Source organism: Lissotriton vulgaris, chromosome 4_1, assembly GCF_964263255.1.
Source record: "Lissotriton vulgaris chromosome 4_1, aLisVul1.2, whole genome shotgun sequence".
Classification (NCBI taxonomy): Eukaryota; Metazoa; Chordata; class Amphibia; order Caudata; family Salamandridae; genus Lissotriton; species Lissotriton vulgaris.
In genome coordinates this window covers 379,804,420-379,817,676 of record NC_141691.1, presented here as the reverse complement: position 1 = coordinate 379,817,676, position 13,257 = coordinate 379,804,420, and the positions used below count along the sequence as shown (strand labels likewise).

The window sequence follows — 13,257 nt, the reverse complement described above, 5'->3', positions numbered from 1 at the left end:
GCACACATCATGTACAAAGTGCAGGCGACGCTTATTAGTTTACAGGGCTTAAATTAATAATCCCAAGTGCTCTATTTGAGTTAGTATGGTTGAGCAGTTTAGGCTCATCATAGGGTAGTGTTAACCATTTGTTGTACACACAGAGTCATTAAATGAGACATACACTCTGAAAGAAATCTGAGACCATTTTAGAAAAAAAAACCACAGATTTTTATATAATTTTAGACACCAAGATTATCGGAATCAGGTAATTACTTTCAGAGTTATAGGCTTTTGTAGAAATTGAAAAGTACCGTTGAATAACAGTTTTGAGGTATTAGCCTAGAACGCAGTAATATTATACTATGGGATAAACATACACTGCATATATATATATATATTTAAGAGCAGTTCTTGATGGTGCCTTTTGGGACTTAAGGTGTATAGGGGCCAAGGTCCAAATGAAAACAGCAGTTCAGTGTTACCTGCCCTGGGATGTCCTGGTGTAGAGGTGCTGGTCACGTTGGTAGCTTCAAGCTTTGAGTATTAAAGTCAATGGCAAAAGTACCTGTTGAAGAAAGGCTGCAAGTGGGGGGGATAAGTCTGGTAAAACCCCAAGGGGGGGCTCGGCTCTTGAGGGTCTTTGCAGCACAGGGACACAGCTCATTTATGTGAACCCAGGTTCAGTTGCAGAGGTGTTGTGTCTGGTAAGTCGCAACTGTTAGAGGCTCTGACTTACCTTTGGCGACCTGGACAGGGAGAGAAAACAGGACAACAGGGCCACTCTGGATGAAGACCTCTGGGATCTTGAAGTCCCTCAATGGCAGCTTGGTGTTCGCGTCGGTGATGTCCGGACTGGACACGCAACAAGCCTTGGTAGTTACCAGGGCTCTGGTACCCACTTTATTGGTGCTGAGAGGCTCCGGGAGGGGCCAGTGGCTCAAGACTTGGTGAGAGCAACGGGACTGGCCTCTTGGACTCATGATAACCTCATCCTGGCAAGTTTCTCCCTTGATGGGTCTGATGGCCAGCAAAACGAAGTACTGGGCTTATTCGATCAGTGCCTGCAGATGCAGGGGGATGGCTACTCCACCCCAAGATGAGATGCTGCTTGGTTGTTGAAGGTAAGCAAAGGCCTCCAAGGGTTTGGGGAGTCTGTTTAGCTTCGGGACAAGTCAATCTTTGTGGTTGTCGCAGTGCAAACAGCCAGACAGGGTTTGGCGTCGGCCTCGGAGCATGACCTCTGTTCTCACAACTTCAGGTCTTATTTTTCCTTCCTTCGGTTCCCAGTATATTAATCTGTTTTACTGGTGTCTGGGGACCCCTAAATACTGAATTTAGGGGCGTTAAGCAGTGGGCAGGGTAGTAGCCAATACGCTATTTACCTCTGGAGTGACTACACCCCCGGTATGACCAGTTCCTGGGAGAGGGGGCATATTCCTGACCCAGAGTTCCTAGTTTCACCAAAATCAGAATGGTCAAACCCTTCCTTGGCTGTCTACTTCAGGTGGCCCACAGTAGGGGTGTGCCTAGCTTGAAAGTGTGACATGCCTGCTGACTAACGGATTTCTCACCTGCTGTGGTGCCAAATGGGCCCACGGCAGGGGGGCGATGTTCCCCAGGTCTGGGGGGAAGCCATTGTTGCATATCTAAGGTGGCAGAGGCTTCGAAGCTTCTGGGCTAGACATGCTAATTCACTAGTCATCCGGCTGGAGGTGTGAACACCTTCCTCCAGAACAGGCACTGTTTCTGGTCTCTGAGAACGTGGGCTCTCAGCTACAGGAGGTCAGAAACTCGTCTGTGGTGGCAGGCTAAGTGATACCAGTCAGCCAGCACACTGGAGGACTAGAGCACTCTGGGTGCACGCCATAATAAATCTAGTACTGGCATCAGTACAGATTCAATAAGACAAGATGTTCGATACCAAACACTATTGGTTTCAATGCAGCCATCGTATAGCTGGGAAACTCGTAATGAGCAGAGCCCAGTACTTGTACTTAAGATGGCTGCCTGATCAATTGCAATTCCTATTAATGAAACAAGACATCACAGGGGCCTATTTGCTCATGCAGATGTCTCCCTCACAAATAATATAATGCACCCTGCCTTAGGGCTCTAAGGCCTGCTGTAGGCGTGACTTACATACAGTATATGCAGTGTACACAGGGAGTGTTTCCGTGTCATGTTTCCATGCATGCTACAATGGCAGTCTGTCTGCAGTTTTTGTAGGAGTCCCTTTGGGTGGCATATTACGCAGCCCATACTTTAGTACCCAGCCCTGGGACCATTTACTAGGGACTTACAGGGGGCGCTTAAGTCCTTGCCAATTGGGTTACAATTAGATATGTACCTTGTTTTTAGGGAATCAGCACTGGCACTGGGGGCCCTGGTTAGCAGGGAGAAAGTGCACCTTCAGTAAGAAATCAACAGTACTAGGGCAAAACGTGGGGGTGACATGTCAAAAAGGGTACTTTTCCCACTCTGCCTTGCTGTTAATTTTAAAACATTGAAAAAGGGGCATCAATAGATGCCCTCAGTTTGGTTGGGAACAATAGAATACATGTACAACAGTGGTATACAAATTGTACATAATGGCAAGCAACCATCCCTTTTTTCCAACCGTACTTTAATCTTGTGACTCTGATTCATCATAGAGCTTTAGAGGTGGGTTGACCCTATTCTCACACCCTGAAGGAGAGAACATAGCATAAATGCACTTGGAGGGTGTTCAAATATCTTCGTTTCAACCTCACTTATCGTATTGACCTGAAAAGCAACAAAGTCTATTCCCCCCTCCCCTAGACTTACATCAAGGGAGCTTGTCCGTTGAGGATCTAAGCGTGTCATGTAAGCGCTACATATTTTTCTCCTCTACCTTGAGGGTGCATCTAAAGCATCTTTTGGGTTGCGTGGTGCGTCGGTCAACTTTCTAACATCACCAAATGACCATCGGAATTGTTTCTTGATGTCCTGTGTGGTTCTTGTTGTTATGTATCAAAATGTGTCTAAGTGGTTAATCTGATAGAGACTACTAGCCGCAGATTCCTTAACGTAGAATTATCCCCAGGCGTGAGACTGGATCCGGAAAAATTTTCCCCAGCATCCCTGCACTCCGGGGGGACGGCATCACGTGACTCCCCCCTGACGTCCTCGTACGTGACGTCAGCGAGGTACATAATTCCCACCCGGCGCGCCTATGTCAGTTTTTCCTTTTCCGCATGCAACACGGATCCGGATCGTGCTCCGGGCCTGTTCAGGCCTTTCCTTTTTGTTTACTGCATGTGTGTGGGAACAGTGCGCAAATGCCCTCAGGCTTTAAGATGTGCTCGTCTTATGCGCGCCAGATGACTGTGATGGATCCTCCCCCCATCTGCATGTGGTGTTTGGGGGAACACCACAACTCCACTGATTGTGAGGCGTGCCAGCAGATGAAACCGAAGTCCTGGCGGGAGAGCCGGTTGAAACTTCTCTCAGGTCGTATGTCCAGGTAGGCGTGGACTCCACGCCCGGCTCCTGTGGAGGATTTTCAGAACCGTTGCCTCCGTCTTCGACATCGTCCTTCTCTGAGGCCGTAAAAGCATCGCTCTCCTGTCGGTAAGTGTCACAGCTTGTCCCCGAGGGCTGGTTCCCGGCCTGTCGGGGGCATGGGCTCTCCACGGGTGGTGCGGCCCTGTGTGTCCTCCCCCCTATCTGCCGTTTCCTGGCGTGGGGCGTCTAGAGCCCAGATGGAGACATATGCGGCTGCTTTGCAGGCCTAGCTGGCTCCTCCTCTTCCCCCTCCTGGGACGTCACCGGATCCCTTGCAGTGTGCGGGGCCCTCCGCGGTGTTGCTGGTGGCTCCTGCCCCAGCGCAGACTGGTTCGGATCCAGGTTCGGAGGATGTGGTGCAGTTGGGGTGGGGCTCTTCGGGGGTCCCTCCTTCGGACCACTGTGCCGTGGGAGTCCCTGTGGTTTTGCAGGAGTCTTCCTCGGGACAGGTGGTGGCCTTGTCCAAAGCCGAGGTGACGCCGCTTCGGCGCTGGCGGCTGCTGGCTCTGCTGGAGCCACAGGGGCTGGCGGAGGACCCTTCTTGTTCCGTCACGGGACAAGGCTGGCGGGGGACCCCTCGTCCCTCCCCGGGTCCCTCTCGTCCATCCACGCAGGCGGCTGCCTCATCGGAGGTCGAGTCGGCACCTTTCCGGGGCCGTTCCCTCGCTGCCCTGGCTCAGACCCAGCCCCGGTCTCCTGCGCTGGGCGCTGTGCCGGAGGTTGTTCTGATGTCTCCTCTGGCGCCGGCCGACGACGATGTCCTGCCTCAGATTACGGACTCTACGGCGCCAGGCTGACGTCGGGTCGTGGACTCGTCTTTGCACGCCTCCTCTTCTCCAGAGTTTTGGCGCTTGCTGGTTTCATCCATACCAGAGACGGGCCGCCTCATTGTGGCTTTCTCCCCGACGTCATCTAAGGACGGCTCCTCGCCGTCACCAAGACCGCGGTCTTGACCTGAGGTGCCGCAGGGATCACACTCCTCTGTCCCTCTTCCTCCTTTTCGGACCTGGCACTTCCTACCTCCGGTTGGCTTGGGGGACGGCTGCCTTAGCTTGCAGCCGTCACCTACTGACGAGCTGCTTTCCCCACAGCGGGGCTCTACGTAGGCGGCTGCCGCCTTCGCACGCGCTGTTTCCACTGCTGCGGGAATTTTACGCATGGGTGATCGAGCTGCCCATTCCCCGTGGATCATCTTCTGGAAGTCCTCCATCAGGACTCTGGTGGTAGGGAGCTGCTGCTTCCCTTCGAGGGTTCGCTCCATTCTTCTCTTTTGGGGACTTGGGGCCGTCTCGCCACAGGGGACCGGGTGCTCCAACATCTTCTGCACCACCACAATCCGGCACCGCGTGATCCCATGTGTCTTTCCCTCCACCCTTCTACCAGAGGCCCTCTTTTGCAGAATGCCTTTCCCTCCCTGCTGCCGCTGTTGTCTCCCCCTTGTAATACAAAAAGGAATACCCCTGACACCATAAATGTAAATTAATAAATGTATATATTGAAAGCAAATATGAACTAAGAGGATGTATAACCTTGCAAATTGCAGTTAAAGCAAGATTTCATTTGAGGTAACAAAATTGTTGATTTTTTGCTCTGATGAACGTATGTAGATATATGTACAGTGTGATGAATAAGGTGTAAATATTGTAGATGTATTATATAGAAACTGAACAATAAGTGTGCATCACTAATGAAAATATATATAAAATAAGCAGTAAAACAGTTTTTGATAAACACAGAGTCAATTAAAAAGGCTTCTGTTTGCAAATCAATTGTGTGATTTATGGTGTCAGGGGTATTCCTTTTTGTATTACAAGTTTATTTGATTCAAACCCCTGTCTCCTTAAAGAATCATCCCCTTTATATAGGCTGTTGTCTCCCCCGTCATGGGAAGCCCGCTGGCTGGACTCCTGGGGGCACAATATATTTGCCTCAAACAGGCCTCTGCGGGCCCTTAACACTCAAGGGCCACTTCTTGCTTGTGGGACTCAGCGGAGTCCCTTATGTCTGCCGCTTCTCAGGAGGGTGTCTATGTTGATCTGCGGCACCATGTATTGGATGGCCGGAAGCTGGCGACATTTATTCTTCGCTCCGCACTGGACATCTCGGAGGTGCTTGGTCGTGCCATGTCTTCTTCGGTCACGCTTCGTCGGCGAGGCTGGCTTCGGGACAATGTGTTTCCACAGAACGTTTGAGAACGGCTGCTGGACCTTCCTTTCGATGGCTCCCTTTTGTTCCTCGCCCCTGCGGATTCGGCCATTCAGAGGTTCTTGGCGGTGCTTCAGCCTCCTCCTCCTTCTCACCCTCAGTGACCTGTGAGTTAATCTGTTTTTTGGGAGGTGTTCTTCCGTTGGGGTGAGTCGCCCCAGTTGTGTGTTATGTGTACTTTAAGTGCATTTGAGCCCTCCTTGTTCAGGCTGTGGTTCTGTTGGCTGCTGGCCCGCCCTTCTTGACTGTGTGTTTTTGCTTTGGGTTATCTAACCCATGCTGGCCCTGAGACTAGGCCTTCTGTTTCTTTCTATTTGGCTCTTTCTTGTTTTTCTGAGTCCCTTTTGGGGTCTGTGGTCTTCTGGATGATGAGGTTCCCCTTGCCCAGGACCACAGGGCTCTTCACCCTGTTGGACTCGTCCCCTGTGGGACCCTCTTTAGCATCCAGGTGGGTGAGGTCCCTTCGCAGACCCTCCTCCCCTCTGGGTATGGCTAGGGTGTCTATTCTACGTTAAGGAATCTGCGGCTAGTAGTCTCTATCAGATGTACGAGTTACTTATCTTCTGATAGGTACATCTGCCGTGTGGATTCCTCACCTTGTGAATATCCCCCTTGCGTCAGCAACATTCGGAAATTCTTTTCGTAGCCTCGCGCCGACGTGGATAGGACGTCACAGAGACACGGCTCCGCTCGCGACTCCGCTGACGTCACCAACGCCTATAATAGGCCCACGCCGGCGTGATTACATCAGTTCCCTTTTTTCCGCGTCGTCGACGCTAACGGTTATCGGGAATCTCTGTAGCCAACTGGTACTTTGTTGCCATTTTGTTACCATTTTCTGCTTCTCTGTATCCTGTCTCTTCGACGATGTCAACAAAGAAGACAGGCTTCAAGCCCTGCAGGGAGTGCGGTAAAATGATGTCTATTACCGACCCCCATGATGACTGCATCTGGTGTTTGAGTTCCGACCATGATGTGGAGGATTGTTCTTCATGTCGGAAGATGAATCCGAAGGCCCTGAGGGAGAGAGAAGCCAAACTCCTGGTTGCGAAGGTGAAAGCTGGAAAAGAGAAGTCGTCGAGGTCTCGTTCTCGAAGGGCGAGGTCGAAGTCCAGGGCGAGGTCGAGATCTGGTTCTCGAGAGAGGTCGTCTTCAAAGTCGGCGTCGGATCATGTTTTGAAGTCGAAGAAGAAACATTAGAAGAGGAGACATGAGTCCCGACGTCGGTCTGGTAAGGAGTCGGGCTCGAGGACGAGGTCACCGAAGAAGGTACGTTCGAAGGTGGTTACTCTCGAAGTCTCTGAGCCTGAAGGTGAGGCCTCACCTTCCGAGTCGCATGGGCGCTCTCCCATTCCGGCTCCGGTACCCTCTCCGGCTCCGAATCGGTCTCCGGCGCCATCCCCGGCCCGTGAAGAGGAAGAGGCTCGGGAGGTTGTCGATTCTGCGCCTGTTGAAGAGCCGAATCCGATCCCTCCTCAGGACCGGCCTGATGGTTTTCAGCCGCCCTTTCCTGCTCCGGGCCAGGACCCTTCAGCGTTTCTTAACGCTATGTATGGCGTCTTCTCAAGGGCGTGGTACCCCTCTGGTGCACCTTCGGGTCCCATGGGTCCTTTAGCTTTCAGCCTGGGTGTTCCTCACTCCTATCCTCCTGCTCCATTCATGCCTTACATGCCGGCTCCGACGCCGCATTGGCAATTTCCGGCTCCGCCGAAGTCGTCGACTCCGATTCCAGCGTCGCCCGCTCCAGATCGTCCTCGAGGGCATTCTTCTGTGCCATCGGATTCGATTCCGGCGCCGGCCCCGAATCCGTCGGAGCCGCAGGTGGATCCGGCTGCGAGGCGTGTAAAGGAGAGGTCCAGAAGGGAAGCTCAATGCCTTTTGGAAGAGCAGAGGTACCTGGATTCACATTCTGATGTTGAGGAAGGTGAATTGGAGGAGAGCTGTTTTGAGGAGTTGGCGGATTCAGGAAGTCTTGATTTCTCTCCAGAGTGGGAGTTGCCCTCAGGCTCTGGTGCTCCTTCTAAGGATATCCAACCTTACCATCTAGTTATGAGGAAGGCAGCTGAACTTCTTCAATTGACTTTGCCTACAGTGGAGTTCAAGTCCAATATCCTCACTGAGGTCTTGCATTCTCCGAATTCTGTGGTTGAGCCTTTGCTTCCATTTAATGATGCCTTGACAGACCCTATTATGGAGGTGTGGAAGAAACCATTGTCAGCTCCTGCGGTTTCTAAGAGTGTTGCGAGGAGGTACAGGGCTGCTCCTGAGGACCCGGCTTTTCTGTCTTCTCATCCTTCGCCGGAGAGCCTGGTCATTCAGGCTGCCTGTTCTAAAAAGAGTCTTAATGCCTTTCCTCAGGTTCCATGTGAAAAGGAGGCAAAGAAACAGGACCAGGTTGCAAAAAAGACCTTTTCTTCGGCGAGCATGGCGTTGAAGTCAACTAATGCCACTTGTCTAATGGGAAGGTATGTGCATGCCCTGATGGACTCTTTGCGTGTTCTGATTCCAAAAATTCCTGATGCCAACCGGAAGGATTTTGAGGAAGTGATTTCTGATACTCAGGCGGCGGTTCGCCAGGTTATTCAAAGTGGTCTGGACACTGCCGACTCTGTGGCTCGTATCATGGGCACTGCTGTCGTCACTAGGAGGTCAGCCTGGTTGAAGTCATCGGACTTTTCGGCTGATGTTCAGGCGACTTTGCTGGATCTTCCTTTTGATGGTTCTGGTCTCTTTGGGAAGAAGGCGGATGCGGCTCTTGAGAGATTCAAGGATTGCAGAGCGACAGCTAAGTCTTTGGGTCCACAGATCAGAGGCACTTCTTCCAACAGTAGGTTCAGGGGCTTTGGTCGCTCCTTTCGGAATTTCCGGCAAGGCCAGCAGCAGCAGCAGCAGCAACAGCAGCAGCAGCAAAATTCAATGTACAGATCGTACAGGGGAAAGCAAAGAGCGCGTCCTCGTGGACGTCAGCCCTCTTCCTCCTCCACCTCTTCCAACCCCCCTGCCACAGAAAAGCAGCCCTAGATCCACTATTCAGGATCATGTGGGTCCGGTTGGGGGTCGGCTTACCCATTTTCTACAGGATTGGGAATCGGTTACAACAGATCTTTGGGTTCTCAATCTTGTAGAAAATGGGTATGCCCTTCCCTTTCGGGAATTCCCTCCTGTTTACCCTCCTTGTCAAGGTTTTTGCACCGAGAAACATCTGTCTCTTCTGCAGGAGGAGGTTCTAACTCTGTTACGAAAGGGTGCGATAGAGGTGGTACCAGAGCAGGAAAGGGGTCAGGGATGCTACTCCCGGTATTTCCTGATCCCCAAAAAGGATTGCAGACTTCGTCCAATCCTGGATCTCAGGATCTTGAATCTCTATCTGAAGCAGGAGAAATTCAAGATGCTCACCCTTGTTCAGGTTCTTCAAGCGCTGATGGAAGGAGACTGGATGGTGTCGCTCGACTTGCAGGATGCGTATTTCCACATCCCTATCCTGAAGTCGCACAGGAAGTATCTCCGTTTTACGGTGGGATCGCAACACTACCAGTTTGCGGTTCTTCCGTTTGGTCTTACTACTGCGCCTCGGGTCTTCACCAAGGTGATGGCGGTGGTGGCAGCTCATCTCAGGAGGTCGGGGATACCCGTGTTCCCATATTTGGACGACTGGCTGATCAAAGTGGAGTCGTCAGAGAAGGTGCTCCATCATCTGCAAGAGACAACTCAGTTGTTGTTCAGGTTGGGTTTTTCGATAAATGTACCCAAGTCTCACCTGGTGCCCTCCCAGCGCAACCTGTTCATAGGTGCCGTACTGGACACTACTGTTTGTCGCACATTCCCTCCTCCTCATAGGATTCGCGACATTCAGGAAATGATTCCTTTATTTTACAATGGAGCGGTCGTTCCAGTCCTGGAGGTCCTTCGCCTGCTCGGTCTGATGGCTTCTTGCATTCTGTTGGTCAACCATGCACGCTGGCACATGAGGGCACTCCACTGGTGTCTCCGCAGGCAGTGGTATCAGCACAACAGAGATCTCGGGGAGTCAGTGAAGATCTCCAGAGAAACTGCAGCGGATCTGTCTTGGTGGAGCGTGGAAGGCAATCTGTCGCAAGGAAAGCCCTTCCAACTACCTCCGTCGGTGGCCACGGTAATAGCGTATGCATCCACTCGAGGGTGGGGTGCGCATCTGGGGGATCTGGAGGTCAAGGGTCTTTGGTCTCCAGAGGAAAGGTTGCTTCACATCAACCTGCTAGAGTTGCGGGCGATACGTTTGGCGCTCAAGGCCTTCCTCCCTTCCCTTCGCGGTCGGTCAATTCAGGTCCTGGCGGACAACACGACCGCGATGTGGTACATCAACAAGCAGGGAGGTGTGGGGTCGCAGTGTCTCTGCAGAGAGGCTCTGCGTCTCTGGTCCTGGGTTCAGGACCACCAGATTTGTCTGATGGCAAATCATCTGGCCGGAGTTCTGAACGTGCGTGCAGACAGTCTCAGTCGGCAGTTCTCTGCCGACCACGAGTGGAGGCTTCACCCGGAGGTGGTTCGTCACGTCTTTCGGACGTGGGGGCTCCTCGGGTGGACCTGTTTGCCACTCGCGAGAATGCTCACTGCCCGTCATTCTGCAGTCTCCAATATCCGATGCAAGGAGCCTTGGGGGATGCGTTTCAGTTGAGTTGGGGAAATCAACTCCTTTACGCGTGTCCTCCCATACCTTTGATTCCTCGGGTTCTGAGGAAGATTCGCCAAGACCGGGCCCAAGTTATTTTGGTCGCCCCGGATTGGCCAAGAAGGGTGTGGTATACAGATCTACTCCACCTCTCCTCTCACCCGCCACTCTGTCTCCCTCTCAGGGCAGACTTCCTCTCTCAGATGGAGGGGCAGGTTCTACACCCCCACCTCCAGTCATTGCACCTTCATGCCTGGAGATTGAACGGGGCAACCTGATTTCCTATTCTCTCACGCCTGACGTGATGGATGTCATCTTGTCTGCCAGGCGTGACTCCACTAAGACTGTCTATTCATGTAGATGGTCTAGATTTGTCACTTGGTGTGGTCAGGATAATATTGACCCTTTGAGAGCCCGTTTGTCTGATGTGCTGCGGTTTGCTCTTTCTTTGGCACAACAAGGGCTTGCTGTTGCCACGGTTAAGGGCTATCTTTCGGCGCTGTCGGCTTTTATTTGTTTGCCTGACCAGCCCTCTCTTTTTAAGTCTCCAGTTGTTTTAAGGTTTTTGTAGGGGCTCACGAATAAGTTCCCTCCTACTCCTTTTATTGTGCCTCAGTGGGACTTAAATCTTGTCTTGACCTTTCTGATGGGTGCTCCCTTTGAGCCTCTTCATAAATGTCCTATGAGGCTTTTAACCTTTAAGGCAGTTTTCCTCGTTGCAATAACCTCGGCAAGGAGGGTGAGTGAGCTTCATGCTCTAAGTTCCAAGCCCCCGTTCCTGACCATTCATGCTGATCGGATGGTTCTGAGGACCAGGGCTGCTTTTCTTCCTAAGGTGGTGACTCCTTTCCACCTTGGTCAATCCATTACCCTCCCTACCTTTTATCCTCCCCCGCACCCTTCTAAGGAGGAGGAGAGGTTGCACCGTCTGGACCCCAAAAGGGCGGTGTCTTTTTATTTGGACAGAACTAAAGACTGTCGCTTGGATGACCAGCTCTTCATTGGCTTTGCTGGCTGCAAGAAGGGAAGAGCGGTCCATAAAAGAACTTTATCAAGATGGATTGTCCTCTGTATAAAGATCTGCTACTCTTTGGCCGGTAAGGAACCTCCAGAGGGTATAAGGGCTCATTCTACGAGAGCTAAGTCGTCATCCTCTGCTTTGGCTAGAGGTGTTCCTGTAGAGGATATTTGTAGGGCGGCAACTTGGTCTTTCCTCCACACTTTCGCGAAGCATTACTGCTTAGATACCGAAGTCAGGAGGGACGTCCACTTTGCGCGCTCTGTCCTTCAGGATTTCCTGGTTTAGAAGAGTGGACACCCTCCTCCGGGAGTGGGGACTGCTGTGGGACTCTATTCACAAGGTGAGGAATCCACACGGCAGATGTATCTATCAGAAGAACAAGTTACTTACCTTCGGTAATGCTTTTTCTGGTAGATACTATATCTGCCTGTGGATTCCTCACTGACCCACCCGCCTCCCCGTTGTCCACTCTTCTTTACCAGAGTTATTGTATTATATTGTTAATATATTGGATTGTGGAGGAGTTGCTTTATTTGCTTTCTTGCATTTGCTCCACACTATGTGCGTTTCTCCTTGGCAATTGTTTATTGTGTATACTGTGTATATTTCTACTGGCATTGGTCCGTCCGTGTGCCTCGATGGCATGGAAAAAAGGGCGGAACTGATGTCATCACGCCGGCGTGGGCCTATTATAGACGTCGGTGACGTCAGCGGAGTCGCGAGCGGAGCCGTGTCTCTGTGACGTCCTATCCACGTCGGCGCGAGGCTACGAAAATAATTTCCGAATGTTGCTGACGCAAGGGGGATATTCACAAGGTGAGGAATCCACAGGCAGATATAGTATCTACCAGAAAAAGCGTTGCCGAAGGTAAGTAACTTGTTCTTCGGTAACGATGTATCCGGTAGAGACTATTCTAGCCGCCGATTCCTTCACAACCCACCCTTCCTCCCCGTTTTGCGAGGACTTTTGGCTTGGTCTTCTGCACTCGCCTCCCTGTGGGTGGCTATGTCTTCTGTGAGTGCATTCTTTCGCTCTTTTTTGGCAGAATGTTCATCCTGTTTATTGACCTCTGGGATGAGGTCTTTTGGCCGGGCCTCTGCTCTTGTTCCTCATGGGGGTTGTCACATTCTGTGCTGGGGCTGTTTTGGAGTTTTGTCGTTTCTTGTTTGTCCCGGACTGGTTCCCCTTCATGGTTATTGATTGGGGTTGTAGTACTGCTGCATGTTATCATGAAATTTTTTCAGATGTTCTTTGTCTCTTAGGGGAGCTATTTCTGTACTGGCAGGGTTGCTGATCAGGGCGGTGCCCTGTTCTTTATTCTTTTCCCGGCCCTTAGGTGCTGCAGTGTCTGGCACTGCCCCTTATCGTGTTTTTCCTCACCATTCCTTTTCTATGTTTCTGCTCTTTCGCACACTGCCTATACTGTTCCCATACTGTCACAGTTTTTTCTGATGGCTCTACGTTGTTGCACGTAAAAGTTCTCCGAAGAAAACTGACGTAGGCGAGCCGGGGTGGGACTTATGTGACCTCGCTGACATCAAGTACATGGACGTCAGGGCGGAGTCACGTGATGCCATCCACCCGCCGCGCAGGGATGCTGAGCAAAAATTTTCTGGATCCAGTCTCACGCCTGGGGATAATTCTGCGTTAAGGAATCTGCTGCTAGAATCGTCTCTACCAGATACATTGTTACCCAAGGTAAGTAACTCGTACATATTTACTATTTCAGGGCCTGTATATTCATGTACATTTTTCTCATTGTCTGAAAAAAGGTCAAAATGTATCTTTCGTCATTATGTGTTAAAAAAAAAAAAAAACAAATGGGATGAAATATCCGTGTTCACTAATAGTCCATGCTTTTTCATAATGTCACTA

General features: G+C 51.2%; 1 protein-coding gene across 2 annotated transcripts in view; it reads left to right on the top strand.

The window, feature by feature from the left end:
- BRWD3 (bromodomain and WD repeat domain containing 3) overlaps positions 1–13,257 on the top strand; it is a 1,253,402-nt gene that overhangs the window by 707,991 nt on the left and 532,154 nt on the right. The window lies entirely within an intron of this gene.